The sequence below is a fragment of the Amphiprion ocellaris genome, chromosome 14, assembly GCF_022539595.1.
Source record: "Amphiprion ocellaris isolate individual 3 ecotype Okinawa chromosome 14, ASM2253959v1, whole genome shotgun sequence".
NCBI classification, from domain to species: Eukaryota; Metazoa; Chordata; class Actinopteri; family Pomacentridae; genus Amphiprion; species Amphiprion ocellaris.
The window spans coordinates 22,650,330-22,663,695 of NC_072779.1; the positions used below are offsets into that span (position 1 = coordinate 22,650,330).

General features: G+C 37.4%; 1 long non-coding RNA gene across 1 annotated transcript; it reads left to right on the top strand.

The window, feature by feature from the left end:
* The first annotated feature begins 391 nt into the window (after positions 1-391).
* LOC129350555 (uncharacterized) lies at positions 392-5,383 on the top strand. The gene is made up of 4 exons (XR_008603989.1): positions 392-515; positions 1,387-1,487; positions 3,281-5,104; positions 5,168-5,383. It is a non-coding gene; the product is annotated as an uncharacterized LOC129350555 (long non-coding RNA).
* Positions 5,384-13,366: the final 7,983 nt, after the last annotated feature.

Genomic DNA, 13,366 nt, shown 5'->3' on the forward strand with positions numbered 1-13,366 from the left:
TGGTGGCAGAATCCGGGCCAGACGAGTGGCTGGACTCTTCATCCGACTGTAGTTTGCTGGAGAGCTTCGCGCCAGATGTAAAATAGTTTGGCGCTGCCAGGTTTTCATGGCTCCTCAACTAATGTGTGGAAGTGTGTCAAAGGTGTGTGTGGTGGGTCCGTGTACGGATCTGGTAATTGGATTTTCCGTTCTGAAACTGGTATTGAAAAACAAAAAACGAGTGGTTATTTGATTTTCGTTTTATATTTAGAATAACAAGAAAGTAAAATCAGTAAGAGACAGAAACGAAAAAAAGGTTCGTTTTTTCATTTTCTGAGACCGGAAGTGGTCATCAGCAAGTGTGGAGCCAAACGACAACAAGATTCTCAGAGGGCGGAATCAGAGAGCAGCGATTGGTCAGACCATAGATAATATAGAAGACAGCGCGCTAGCGTATCTAGTCTCTGTGTATCTATGGTCGGCACGTCTGGTAGCATCTCTGGCTGCTGTTGATCTTGTTTTTGGAGTAAAACACGGTAAGAAGATAAATACTTCTAACCAGTAGCGTTGTTTTTGTTGTACGTTAAGTCAGCGACTTGTGAAGAGTTGTGTTTTGTCGTGTTTGAGCAGTTGGTCCGGACGCGTTAGCTAGCTAAGCGGCTAAGTTAGCTAGCGGGCTAATTAACACAGGTGGCTAACTTACCGCTGAACACCTGTGTTAGTTGCTGCCACAGCTGTCCTCATTATTAGAATGTTCTTCTCAACCTGTATTTCTCTGCTGTGTATTTTGGCTTGTAAAAAAGTTATTTTACTTTAAGGTTAACTGAAACCTGTTGAGCTGCACCGAAGTTTAACATTCAGCTGGTTTGAATTAAACCATGCTTAACTTAACATTGCGCAACATTCCTTCTCTCTTCCACTGCTCAAGTTCAATCCAGTATATAAAATCACATTAATAGTGAATAAACTAACAACCAGCCATTGTATTTATTTATTACAGTATGTATTTGTAGTAAAACATGAGTTGAAACATCCTACTTTTGGATCTAGAACTGTACAAGCCGTTCATTTTCAGTCACCTGATGAGTTAAACTCCCCTTTTTATGTGAGGTTGAAGCAGACAGTCTGAGTTAACAAAGAAAGTTGTTTATAATTTGTGATACCTGTTATGTCTGACTGAGGCTTTAGTTTTTGTTGAGCTGATTTACATGTAGGAACTTTGTTCAGGAAGATTTCTCAGTAGCTCAGAGGACAGGCTGCTTTTTACACAACCTTGTAAGAGAATGTCTGTCAATGCTTTCAGCAGAATTTAGAAAGACAACACTTCCTAAACAGATATTTTGAGGCTGTGAGGTTGAACGTTTGAGAGTATATCAGTGTGTTTGTTTGTGGTCTTTCTGTTTCTAGGTGGAAGCTGAATTAGTGAGGATGACTTCTGCTCCTGTCATCTCTAAGCTCCTCACACATCTTTACCTGCACATGAGGAAAATCACTGCTGTAGAATGCAGGTATGTTTGTCATTATTATAAAAAGATGTTGCCTGGTGACCTGTCAGAAACCCATCATACAGAGTCAGCCAAAGTAATGTTTACACACATCAGGAAAAGAAAAACTTGCATAAATATTTCAATACCAAATTTATTCAGACATCAGGAGATTAATAAAAGTTATCTTTGGCCTCTACAATTACAAGAGGTGCTCAAAGTGGTGGCCACTGGCTTCCAGACATTTCTGTTGTGTTGTAGACGTCACTTGTTGATGCTCCATTCATGAGGGTAGCGCCATCTGTTGGGAAAACATCGTACAACAGGACACGGAGTTATCGTGATTTGATCAAACTTAGAAAGAGGTATCTATATGTATAGAAGTACTTATACAAATGAAATATTTATAAAAGTTTTTCTTTTCTTGATGTGTGTACATTATTTTGGCTGACTCTGAACTTGAGCTGGTGTTCTGCTTTGAAACAAACTGCTGTTGAGGTCTGTGTTTTTAGGTTTAACCCCACAGTTTCTGAATGAACTGATAGTTGTTGTTTTTTCCCTGATCAATGTGGACGTTATAATTGATGGTAACATTTACTGATCATATAATCAGTATGACAATATAACAGTATAACATTCTGACCACCTGACTAATACTGTGTTGGTCCCTTTATGCTGCTAAAACTCCTCTGACCCAGTGGTTCATCAGAACCTCTGGGGATGTCCTGTGGATTCTGTGGGTCCTGTGGGTTGCAGGGTGGATCCTACCTAGACCAGGCTGATCCTGGACCATCTCACAGATGCTCAGTCAGATCTGGATGTGAGGAGTGTGGAACCCAGGTGAACAGCTTAGCTCTGTCGTGTTCCTCGGACCACTCCTGAGCAGTTTTAATTTGTCCTGCTGAGGGAGGCAGCTGGTATCAAGGACTGCTGTTGCCATGGAGACTAGGGGGTTGTTTGTGCTGCAGTGTTTAGGTGGTGGTACATGTCAAACATCCACATGAACGTCAAGGTTTCCCAGCAGAACGTTGCATTAGAACAAGATGATGGATGTTTGTTCTCTTCAGCTGTCAGTGGTCAGAATGTTGTGGCTGATCAGTGGATCTGTCTGCCTTTACTCTGACATCCAGAGTTATACAGAAGTGTAGTATGTGTGCAGTGCAGAAGAGATTTACTTTATTGTATGGATTTTTTTTGTTTTTTTAAGGGAGAGCATTTTTTTATCCACCTGAAGAAGACCTAAACTTTCCCTTCAAAGGATAGTTAATAATTACTACAGCTTCCATAGTGGTCCCATCAGAGAAAATCATATCCATATACAGATTTTTATTAATTCCAGGGCTGGTTCAGTAAAGATTATAATAATAACTACATCAGATAATTCTTGGTCGCAGTTGGAATTTTGCAGACTGAGAGATGGTTGAGAAGGTTTGCAGTTCTTGTTTTAGCAAAATATGTTAGAATAGAAGATCTTTATTGTCATTGTACATGAAATTATCTGCAAACCAGCAAAATGTATCAGTCTGAGGTATCTAAAAATGAATAAAGAAAAATGCTTCTAAAGCCAATAATAAACAGAATATTTTGAGGAAATATTGTAAAAAGGAAAGAAAAGCTCCATTCTCACTCCTCTCAGGATAAACTGTCATTAAAATTGACTTTAAATTTAGCTTCAACACGAGATAAAAACATTTACTTTCATTACTGATATTGTCAAGTTTTAATAAAGTTCATGCTACTTTTATAAAATGATGAAAGTGAATAAATTGTATTTCTGTGATCTGTGTTTGATTTCTGTCTTTTCTCCTGTCATCCAGATGTTCAGAGGGAGATGATGCCACATCTGGTCCAGCTGATGGAAGGTCTTGAAGTTCTCTGACTGGCCTCGACTGAAGATGGTCGTCTCACTGGATTTAAGGTTCAGATGCTCAGTAACAAACTCCACCAATGAGCCAACAGGGAAGCTTTAGGTTTATTAAATGTTGCTATGAAGGTATCACTGTTTTTCTTTGTGAATGCAATGTGCTCCAACTGAAACTTGAATTAGAACTTAGAAGTAAATCCTTCCATCTGAAAGGATCTAGTTGCATAACCTCATAACATTCAAATTTTTATTCCAGTCTTGGTTGGAAATAGAATCTCTGTATTGATTCAGGTAAAAACTGAACTTCACAGCATGTTGAAGCAAAACAACCAGATGAAAACTGTGATGGTGTTGGATTGTCAGACCGTAATGTTGCAGCTCAAAGCAGCTTTTCTATCTCAGTTCATTCTGACATTCAGCTATGAATCAACACAGCAGATGGTGATCCATGCTGTGGAAGTCTCACATCTCCTGATTTAATGGAGCTGCTTTGCACTTTTTACACTGTTTATTCACCAACACTTTATTTAATAAAAGTCCCATCTAGTTTTTATGAGGACTGTGATGTTTTAATTTCTCTGTGAATAACTGCAGTCTAATGTAACAGCTGGAGTTGTAACATCTGTCCTGATATTGATCATGAAGTATTGATCAGAATACTTATGGTCAGCAGTCATTCCTAAAGTTTTACATTAAAATCTTTACTTGTGTTGTGGACTTTGGTAAGAAGCAGAAACGTTAGTGTTGCCATGGATACATGAGTGTTAAATTCTGTCCATGTTTCCATTTTGGGAAATTCAGTCCAGTTCCAGAATGTGGAGGAATTTAGTCTCACAATCACAGACAAAAAATATTATCTGAAAGTCGGGTTATTGTTGTTTATCAGCACAATACAAAAAGATTAATGTTAGAAATATTCCAGTTAAGACTCTAGAATATCATGATTTATGTAAATTTACCTCAATAATATGAATGTTCAGGTTAAGATTGTGCAGTGATATTTATTATGTAAGTTTAGCTGATTAAAGTTTATGACTTTGCACTAAAATATTATTTAAATTGACATCATTATTATCATATTTAGGGTCAGACCCAGTATTGAGATTAAGAAATCAAATATTCTATAAAATGTAAATACACTGAACTCATTTGGATATATTTAAGTGAGACTCTACAATATTATTTGACACAAATCTATCTAAATCAAAAGTTTAATAATTTTCATGTCAAACATTTACTGGACTGATTTAAATAATAAAATCACTCCTTTCTAATCCTCTGCTGTACGTTCAAACCTGAGGCCTTAAATAGAAACACACAAGTATCTGTTTGAAGGAACTTCTGCAGAGTCCTGGTTCCAGAACATGATGATAGAATTATAGACAAACTTTAACAAAAGCTGCCTGAGAGTTTACAGGTTTTTATGTTGGATTTCTTCAGTAATTTAATGAGTTATCAGCAAAAATCAAGTGTTCATTTGATGAACTTCATTTCCTAAAACATCCAGAATTGGAGCTCATATCTTTGGCAGCTGTAAAGTTTCTGCTCCTTCAAAGTTCACAACACAATGAATGAATTCCTAAAACACTCTCAGTGCTGGAGAGCGTTTGTGATGCTGAAGCAGTGATCAGTTTTTCTGTTTCTTCTCTGGAGATGCACAATGAGGGACGTCTGCAGAGACTGAGAAAGAGTCTCACCACATCCTGACATGAGGAAAAAGACTTTATTGAAGACTACAATGAGAAAAACTATCAGACAGCAGACGGCTGCATTCAAGGTGAGCTCTGAACATTTGATCTGGAACAGGAATTCAATAACGGCAGCATGAACTTCATTTCAGTCTGTAGCTGCTGAATTCATGGATGAATCATCTGGCACTAGAGAGGAAGACCATCAAACATCCACGTCAGCTGATGGAGGTCCAAGAGTCTCACCGAACAACCAACCTACAGAGTGAAGACCTTGAATCTGATTGGACGGCCTCCTATTCAGCCACGTGTGAACAAATGCCTCTAAGCTGATTTGTTTTCTAAAATAAATCTAGTTTGAGTCCTAATCTATGCCTGTGTGTTTGCTTCTTTACACCGCTGTTAACAGTTTAGGCTGTTAGATTGTTCCAGATAAGACAAGTACAAGATTCTTCAGAGCCGTTCTACCACGAGCCTGACAGGAAGAACTCCAACAGCTACTGAATGTTCCTGTGGTCCCCTCAAGGCTACAGGAGGAGCCCTACGAGGACGAGCTGGTCCACCTGATGGCGGCCAGTCGCTGCGGTTCAAAGCCAACACCGACTACGTGGACTTCTACTGGACCACACGGAGGCCTTCAAACCGGACCAACAAGTTCAGCGACTCCCCGACTCGTGGGTCTGAGGACGCCGCCGAGCCTCGGTCCAGCCGGCCTCCTGTCTGTGGGTGTTTGAGTGCTGAGAGGTTTGTGGATGCATGTGAAGGTTCTGTGTTGAAACAGCAGCTTTGGACTCAGTAACGCCAGGAAAAACCAAGAGCTCCTTTATTTGTGACTTCCACTAAAAAACTGATGAAAATAAGTTTGCCAGGGTTCTGACTGATAACAGATTATTAAATAATGACAATAACAGTTTAAATATTCCTTTAAACAATCCTTTTAGGTCTACATTTCCTTTACACTGATTTCTTGGTATATGTACAAGTATTTTGGGTGGAATATACCATTAAGCCCGATGTTCAAGGGTTCTTCTGGGAATATACCATTAAACCAACCTTTTAGGTAAATGTTCCAGGATGTTGGGTAGAATATACCATCAGATCAACCTTTTAGGTCTACAATGGAAGATTTTGGAGTAGAATATCACTCCAAACCATCCTTTAGGTCTACATTTAAGGTGGAATACTCCTTTACACCAAGATTTTTTGGTCTACATTGAAAGATTTTAGGTGAAATATTCCTTTGAACGAACTTTTTAAGTTTATGTTCAGGGATGTTGGGTGGAATATACCATCAGACCAACCTCCAAGGTCTACAGTAGTGAATTTTAGGTGGAATATACCATTAAACTCACCTTTTAGGTCTACATTGGAGGATTTTAGGTGGAATTTTCTTCCAAACCGTCTTTTAGTCTACATTTAAGGATGTTTAGGATGGTATATTCTTCCAAACCAACTTCTCAGGTCTACATTTCAGGTGGAATATTCCTCCATATTAACTTTTTTGGTCTACGCTGAATGATTTTTTCTAAACCACCCTTTCAGGTCTATATTTGAGGTTTTAGGTGGAATATTCCTTTTAACCAGCCCCTCACGGCTCTGAGGATTTTGGATGGAATACTTGGTTAAACCAACATTTTAGGTGCATGTCCAAGGATTTTTGGTGGAATGTTCCTTTAAGGTGGATGTTTGAGGACCTTGTAGATGGAATACTTCCTGAAACCAACCTTTTAGGTCAACATTCAAGAATTTAAGGTAGAATATTCCTTTAAACCAACCTAAATTTCATGTTTTGATCATTATCAAGTGAGAAACCTCAATCCAGACTCCTCATAATGACGTTTGAGATTTATGCTGCTGTTATTTGTTTAGTCCAGACTAAATGACAGAAATCCACAACTGTAATTTTATTTCAGGACTCGGTTATTAAATGTCAAAACAATCCACGTGACTCTAAAAACTCAATAGCTGTACAAACTCTAAGATTAAACTCTCCACAAGGATCCAAAATAAGTTGGACTTCTATATGAGAGCTTTAATTATTCTTCATCTACTTCCTGAAAAGTTTGGTCAATAAAAAAGACAAAAACTAGTATTTTCAGCTGAACTAAAGACAGACTTTGTGATTTTTCTGCTCACATGTGTTGTAAACGTGCTCTTTCAAATAAATAGCTGCCTAACCCCCTGGAAACCAGCGTTTGTCCTGTTTTTGTGTTGCTCCTCGGCCACCCTAGACAGCCGGGTCGTAATGTTTTTTGAGCAACACACCATACTATGACGTTTTTACAATGATGGTTCTACTATGGAACCAGTTTGACATGTTCAGGTGTTCTTTGTGTGAAAACTCAAAGATTTCAGGTATCAGAAGGTGGTTTTCAACTTTCTTTGTTAACTTTCTGCTTCAACTTTAAACTAAATTTCCTTCACTAACCCAGCCCTCTGGACTTCCAGTAAGCTGTGTTCCTATTGGCTGTCCAGGTGGCTGCTTGGTGTTATCAGGAACACCTGAGCAGCTCAGTGTCTTCCTGCTTTATGTGGCTGCATTCAAACATTTCCTCTGTTTCTCTTCACCACTGAACTGGGTTTGGCTCCATTGCTTTAGTTTGTTTTTTAGGCATTGGCTTGCAGCTTCCAGCAGTAAAATAGGCTTTAATGTGTTTCTTGGTGTGTTTTAGGGCTTTGTACTGGATAGTTGTCTTGGTAAATGTGGTGCTTTAGCCACAGTTAGCACATGGTGCTAACATGTGCAATGATTAGTGGATTTGGTACAGCTGAGTTGTGTCTTTATCTTGGCAGTAGTGAGTCTTTAGAGGTATTTGGTCAGATACATTCTGTATTCTTGCTTGAGAACCAACACTGGTTGTCCAGAAGGTAAGAGTTCCTGTCCTGATTCTCTGTTCTCAGAGGTTCTCTGGTAGGCTGCAGGAGACTTTAGTGTTTGGGTTGTGCTAGTTTTGTTTTTGTACGGTTTCATTTGGACGACTATCTTGAGGCCCCTCCATGTGGTTTAGTGAGGTTTTCTGCAACAGTTCTACAAAGCAACCTGCACCAGAAGAGACTTTGAGAGTTTTTAGGAAGTTCTGGAGACCAGACTTTAGAGCAGCAGAAACATTTGTCAGCAGTTTGAGCAGGAGAAGGTGAGCTTCAGAGTAGAAATGAGACAGAAACCTTCTTGACCCGTGTGGTGAGGTCCTGTACCAAGAGTTTGAGCAGGTTGTGAATAGTCTATAGTTCTTTGGTCTGAAAGCACAAGAAGAGTCGACTCATTAAAGGAGAAAACAGGAGATATTGTTGGTTCTTCTGTCGCTCTGCAGTTTCCAGTTTCCTTAGACTGAATATCAAGTTTATATTTTAAATGATTTGCCATGTGAGCCCAAGAAGACTTCAATAAACTCCCTCCATCCCCTGGACACAATATATTTTATTACCATGTTAAATCTTTTTTTTTTTTTTTTTTTATGTTTTTGAGATTTACTCATAGTTTTAGCATAGTTTTTTTCTCTTTGCTTGTTTAGTTTTGTCATCTGTGTAAAAGGTGCTAAACAAATGAAGTTGAATTGATAAACTGAATAATTGACTAACTCATGATTGTGACAACAGAAGTATTTTAATTGTCATTTAAGGGTTTATTTCCTTTTTAAGGTTGGGGTTAAAATCTTGACAGAAAAAGAAGATTAAAGAAATAAACTACATAACAAAAAGCAATTAAATCAAAGGGAAAAAAATTAATACAGTAAAACTTTAAAAAAGTTTATTAAAAAGTATTTTTTAAATGTTTAATATTCTTCTTGTTTAATTGTATTTTTTCAATGTGTAATTATCGAAAATATTTTATCTGTAATTTCTAATATTTGTATTTTAAAAATTTTGTTTAATTTCATAGTTACATGTATTGTATCTAATTATCTAATTCAATATTTTGTCTGTTTAATATCATTTAATTGTATTTAATGTTTAATTATATTAAACAGACAAAATATTGAATTAGATAATTAAACAAGATACAATACATGTAACTATGAAATTAAACAAAATTTTTAAAATACAAATATTAGACAATTTAAAATACAATTAGACAAGAATATTAAACATTTAAAAAATACAATTGAACATGAAAAATATTAAACATTTAAAAAATACAAAACATTTAATTAGATTATTAATCCTTTAAAAAGACAAAACATTCAATTAAAAAAATTAAATGTTTAATTAGAAAATTACATCTTAAAGACAATAAAACTTCAAATAGGAATTAAACAGAAAATACAATGAAGCATTTAAAAAGAAAATTAAACATTAAGAGGTGATAAAACATTTAAAAAGAAAAACCTTAAAGATTTAATCGAAAAATTAAATATTGGGAAAGAAAAAAAAATTCAAACAAGCCGATAAAACATTTGAAAAAACAATTAAACGTTAAAAAGATAAAACATTTCGAAATCAAATCAGACATTAGAAAAGAATAAAAGGTGAGAAAAGAGCAAAACTAAACGTTTAAGAATCAAACTAAAGACAAAACATTTGAAAAGACACCAGTTAGACTTTAGAAGATCAAATTAAACAAGAGACAATAAAACGATCAAAAAGAGCAAAAACAGATAAAGGTCTTAATGCATTTTCTAGTCTGAAATGAAAACATCAAGTTGTTTCCTCAAACATTTCCTCTTTCTATGTTCTTGGTTTGATTGTAGACAGATGTTACCCTAAGTGCTCATCTTCAGAAAACGTGCTTCCAGATAAAGTCTACTAGTAGTTGAAGCGGCATTTATCGAATCTAATGTTACCTGTTCTGATCTCCACAAACTTTATCTGTTCAGTGAGAGAGAATGCAAAGTTTGTTCAGGATTTCTAAAAAACCCACAGGTGAAGGTCTGAGAAGAACTCAGATGGATGGTCTAAATGTGAAATCAAGACTCATGGTCACAAGTTTTAAGGCTTCTGTTAACTAGAAAGTTCAAACTAACAGAGAAGTACTGAGAAACTTTTAAAACTTCAGTCCTCAGACTGTCTAAAGGTTCAAACTAACAGAGAACTACTCAGGAACTTAGAGGATATCAGTCCTTGGACTGTCTGAAAGTTAAATCTAACAGAGAACTACTGTGGGACTTAGAAAATTTCAGCCCTCAGACTGTCTGAAGGTTCAAACTAACAGAGAACTACTGTGGGACTTAGAAAATTTCAGCCCTCAGACTGTCTGAAAGTTCAATCTAACAGAGAACTACTGTGGGACTTAGAAAATTTCAGCCCTCAGACTGTGTGAAAGCTCAGGTCCTGAGGACTCGGGAGGTCTGGAGGCTTGGAAAGTCTTGGAACTGAGGGTTCAACCCTCCAGCACAAAGGCTGAAATCCCACCTCCTGAGAAAAACGGTCGAGTCGAGACTCAAGTTAAAAAAAAAGACTCGAAAACAACAAAAAATAGATGATAAATGCGCAAAAAAAAGAATAATTAGTATCTGAGCGAGTAGCTCAGGGAGATAAGAGGGTGGACTACCAACTGGAAGGTCGCAGGTTCGAGACCCACCACCGGCAGTTTTCTTTCTTTGTCTTTGTCAGGATTTTGATAAAACTTAAGAAGGGTCTGGTCTTGAACCAGCGACCTGCAGCTCCACAGGCAAATCCTTAACTCACTGAGCTACAGATCAGATAAAAAGAAATAAATTCGTCGTCCCTTTGACATCGTAGTTGCTGAAGTGACCACATGGGTGGAGCCAAGGCGGAGTCTGGGTGGAGTCAGGGCGGAGAGTAGGCAGGGATGTGGGTGGCGGCCTCCCCCCTCTACTCCCCCACCTCCCCCCACCGCCCACCACACCTTCCCCCGCCCGACGAGTTCTTCGAGTCTCCACGAGTTCTTCGAGTCTCGACAGGTTTTCCCGAGTTTCTGGAGTTTCCACGAGGTCGGAGGCAGAACAAGTTGTCGCTTCAGAGAAAGGAAGGGAGGTCAACTTTTATCAACCTCCATCTAGATGTTCAACTTGATATCTTTACTTGGAGATTTTTAGCACCACAAACCTTTAGTATCACACTTTATTATCATTTATTAGGACTTTAATGGAATCCACCAGCAGATTTAGTTTTTGTTGACAAACTTTATTCTTGTCGTCGTGGGACTGCAGTATTTAAAACTGTTCCTTCTATTTGACCTCATGTTTATTAGTTTTAGTGGAGAAAGTTATTTTAATTGTCGATTAGTCTCTTAAAAACCAAATAATAAATTGGATTAGTCAAGAGGTTTAAATTTCTTACTTTGTCATATTTTAAATATGACAAAAAAATATAAAAATAAAGCGTCTTGAGACAATTTGACCTGTAATTGGCGTTATATAAATAAAATTGAATTAAAATTGTATGTATCTTGTAATGTTGGAGTAATTCAGCCATATATGTTGGAAAACACATTTTCTTTGTCCATTAATCTGTTGATTGTTTTCTCCAGTAATTCATTTCTTGTTTTGGTTTATAAAATGTCAAACCCAAATATATTCAGTTTACTGTCATAAAAACCAAAAAGATTTACATTCATGATGCAGGAATCAGGCAGTTTTTCACTTTTTATCTTAGTTTAGTCAGAAAGATAGTTGATAATGTGTGAATTGTTGCAGCTTGTGAGCCGTAGAAGGTTTTAATCTTTGGGGCCGAGTGTCAAAAAACATTTAGAAACCACATCAACCAAAACACACAACAAAGATTTGAACATCATTAAAGGGAAATCCAACTTTTGCATGACAATGTCTAATTAAAGGACATTTATTTCCAACGTAAATGTGTGATATTCATCCTCTGGAGCTTTCTCTTCACATCCTTTTCCACCTGGACTGGTTTGGTCGGGAGCATGTGCAACAAACATTTGAAAAACTGCACTTTAACATCAATGAATGACACTGAAGTTTAATCTCTACATAAATGAGACTGAGTCTGGATGTGCTGCTCTGTCATTAACTCCTAAGTTTAGGGAAAGTTCAAACAAACAGTTCAGATCTTAGAATGAGCTTATTTTGAACAAACATCTCAGACTTTCTGAGCTTCAGCACCTCTAGCAAGATATTTTAACAACAAGCAACTCAAGAGATCCAGAAGTTGGAGAGAGTTAGCTTTAGCTGAGCCAAAGAACATGTGGGACGCTAACCTAGCAAACATTTCAGACTTTTCTCTGTGAATTCTGAGAAATAATTTCCTATTTAATGACAGAGCTACACATCTTAACTCAGTCTCATTAAAACAGACTCTAATTCAGTGTCATCCATCCATATTAAAGTGCAGTTACCCAAAATGTTTGTTGCATGAGCTCCAACAAAACCTGTCCAGGTAGAAGGCCACTTTGACAAACAGGAAGTGGAAGATTCCAAGCAGATTTATAGAAGGGGGAACCGGACTGTACTAAGTGTGGTCGAGTATAGAGGGGTGTTTTGTGGGTTTTTAAGGCTGATAATGATTATTAGTGAGACATTTGGAGTAGATATTCATTTGCAGTAAATGAAAGTATTTAAAATCTTGGAGTTAAACTTAGAAGAACACAAACTCTAACAGAAAACTTTGTTGATACGTTTTTGTTTTGTTTACAGATGTTAAGTTAAAGGAGTTTTATTCGTGACGTATAACCAATCAAATCACTCCAGAAGACAGAGCGACCACAGGTAGATAAAGGTTCAGAGCCAAAGTAGCGCCATTTTTAAATGTATTTATTACCGTAAATCAGTAAAAAATAAAATACTGATAATCAGTAAATCAGTCAGCCCACAATTACTACAATTCTACAATGTATGTCTCTTTCCTTTGACTTGTTATTTGTACAATATACGATGTATATGATGGCGTTTTTTCATACCAAAGGCTATACTATGATGTTTTCTAAGAGACATACGATGCTACTCTTGTTCTGGCCCTGCACTCCTCCTCTGTTGTTTTCTGGATTGTACTCAGCTGCATGCCTTCGTCCACCCGGCCTCCGTTGACTCGTCCCGCCTGCCGTCTCTGGAGCTGAAGCTGGATTGGAACAGACCAAAGTACAGTCCAATCACGATGCCAGCTGCCTCTCAAAAGGCTCCTTCATCTGGCAGGTGGCACTACTTCTTCTGAGGGGAAGCTGAGCTGGCCCGGCAGAACTTTGGAGATGTGTTCCAGTGGTTGGTGGATGTGTGGGGAGATAGAGAGGGACCTTTGAACTGTTCAGAAAAGAAAACAGGAAACCCATTGGTAGTTTTAGTTTAGGGTGCTACTGCGGTGTGTTTTTGGGTTTTAAGAGGTGAACAGGAAGAGTTTTTTTTGTATTGATAATCTTTTACTTTGTTCCTGGTTGGAATGCCCATCAATGTCAACATGAAGTTCACTTTTAGTTCTGTTTATTTTTTATTTTACTA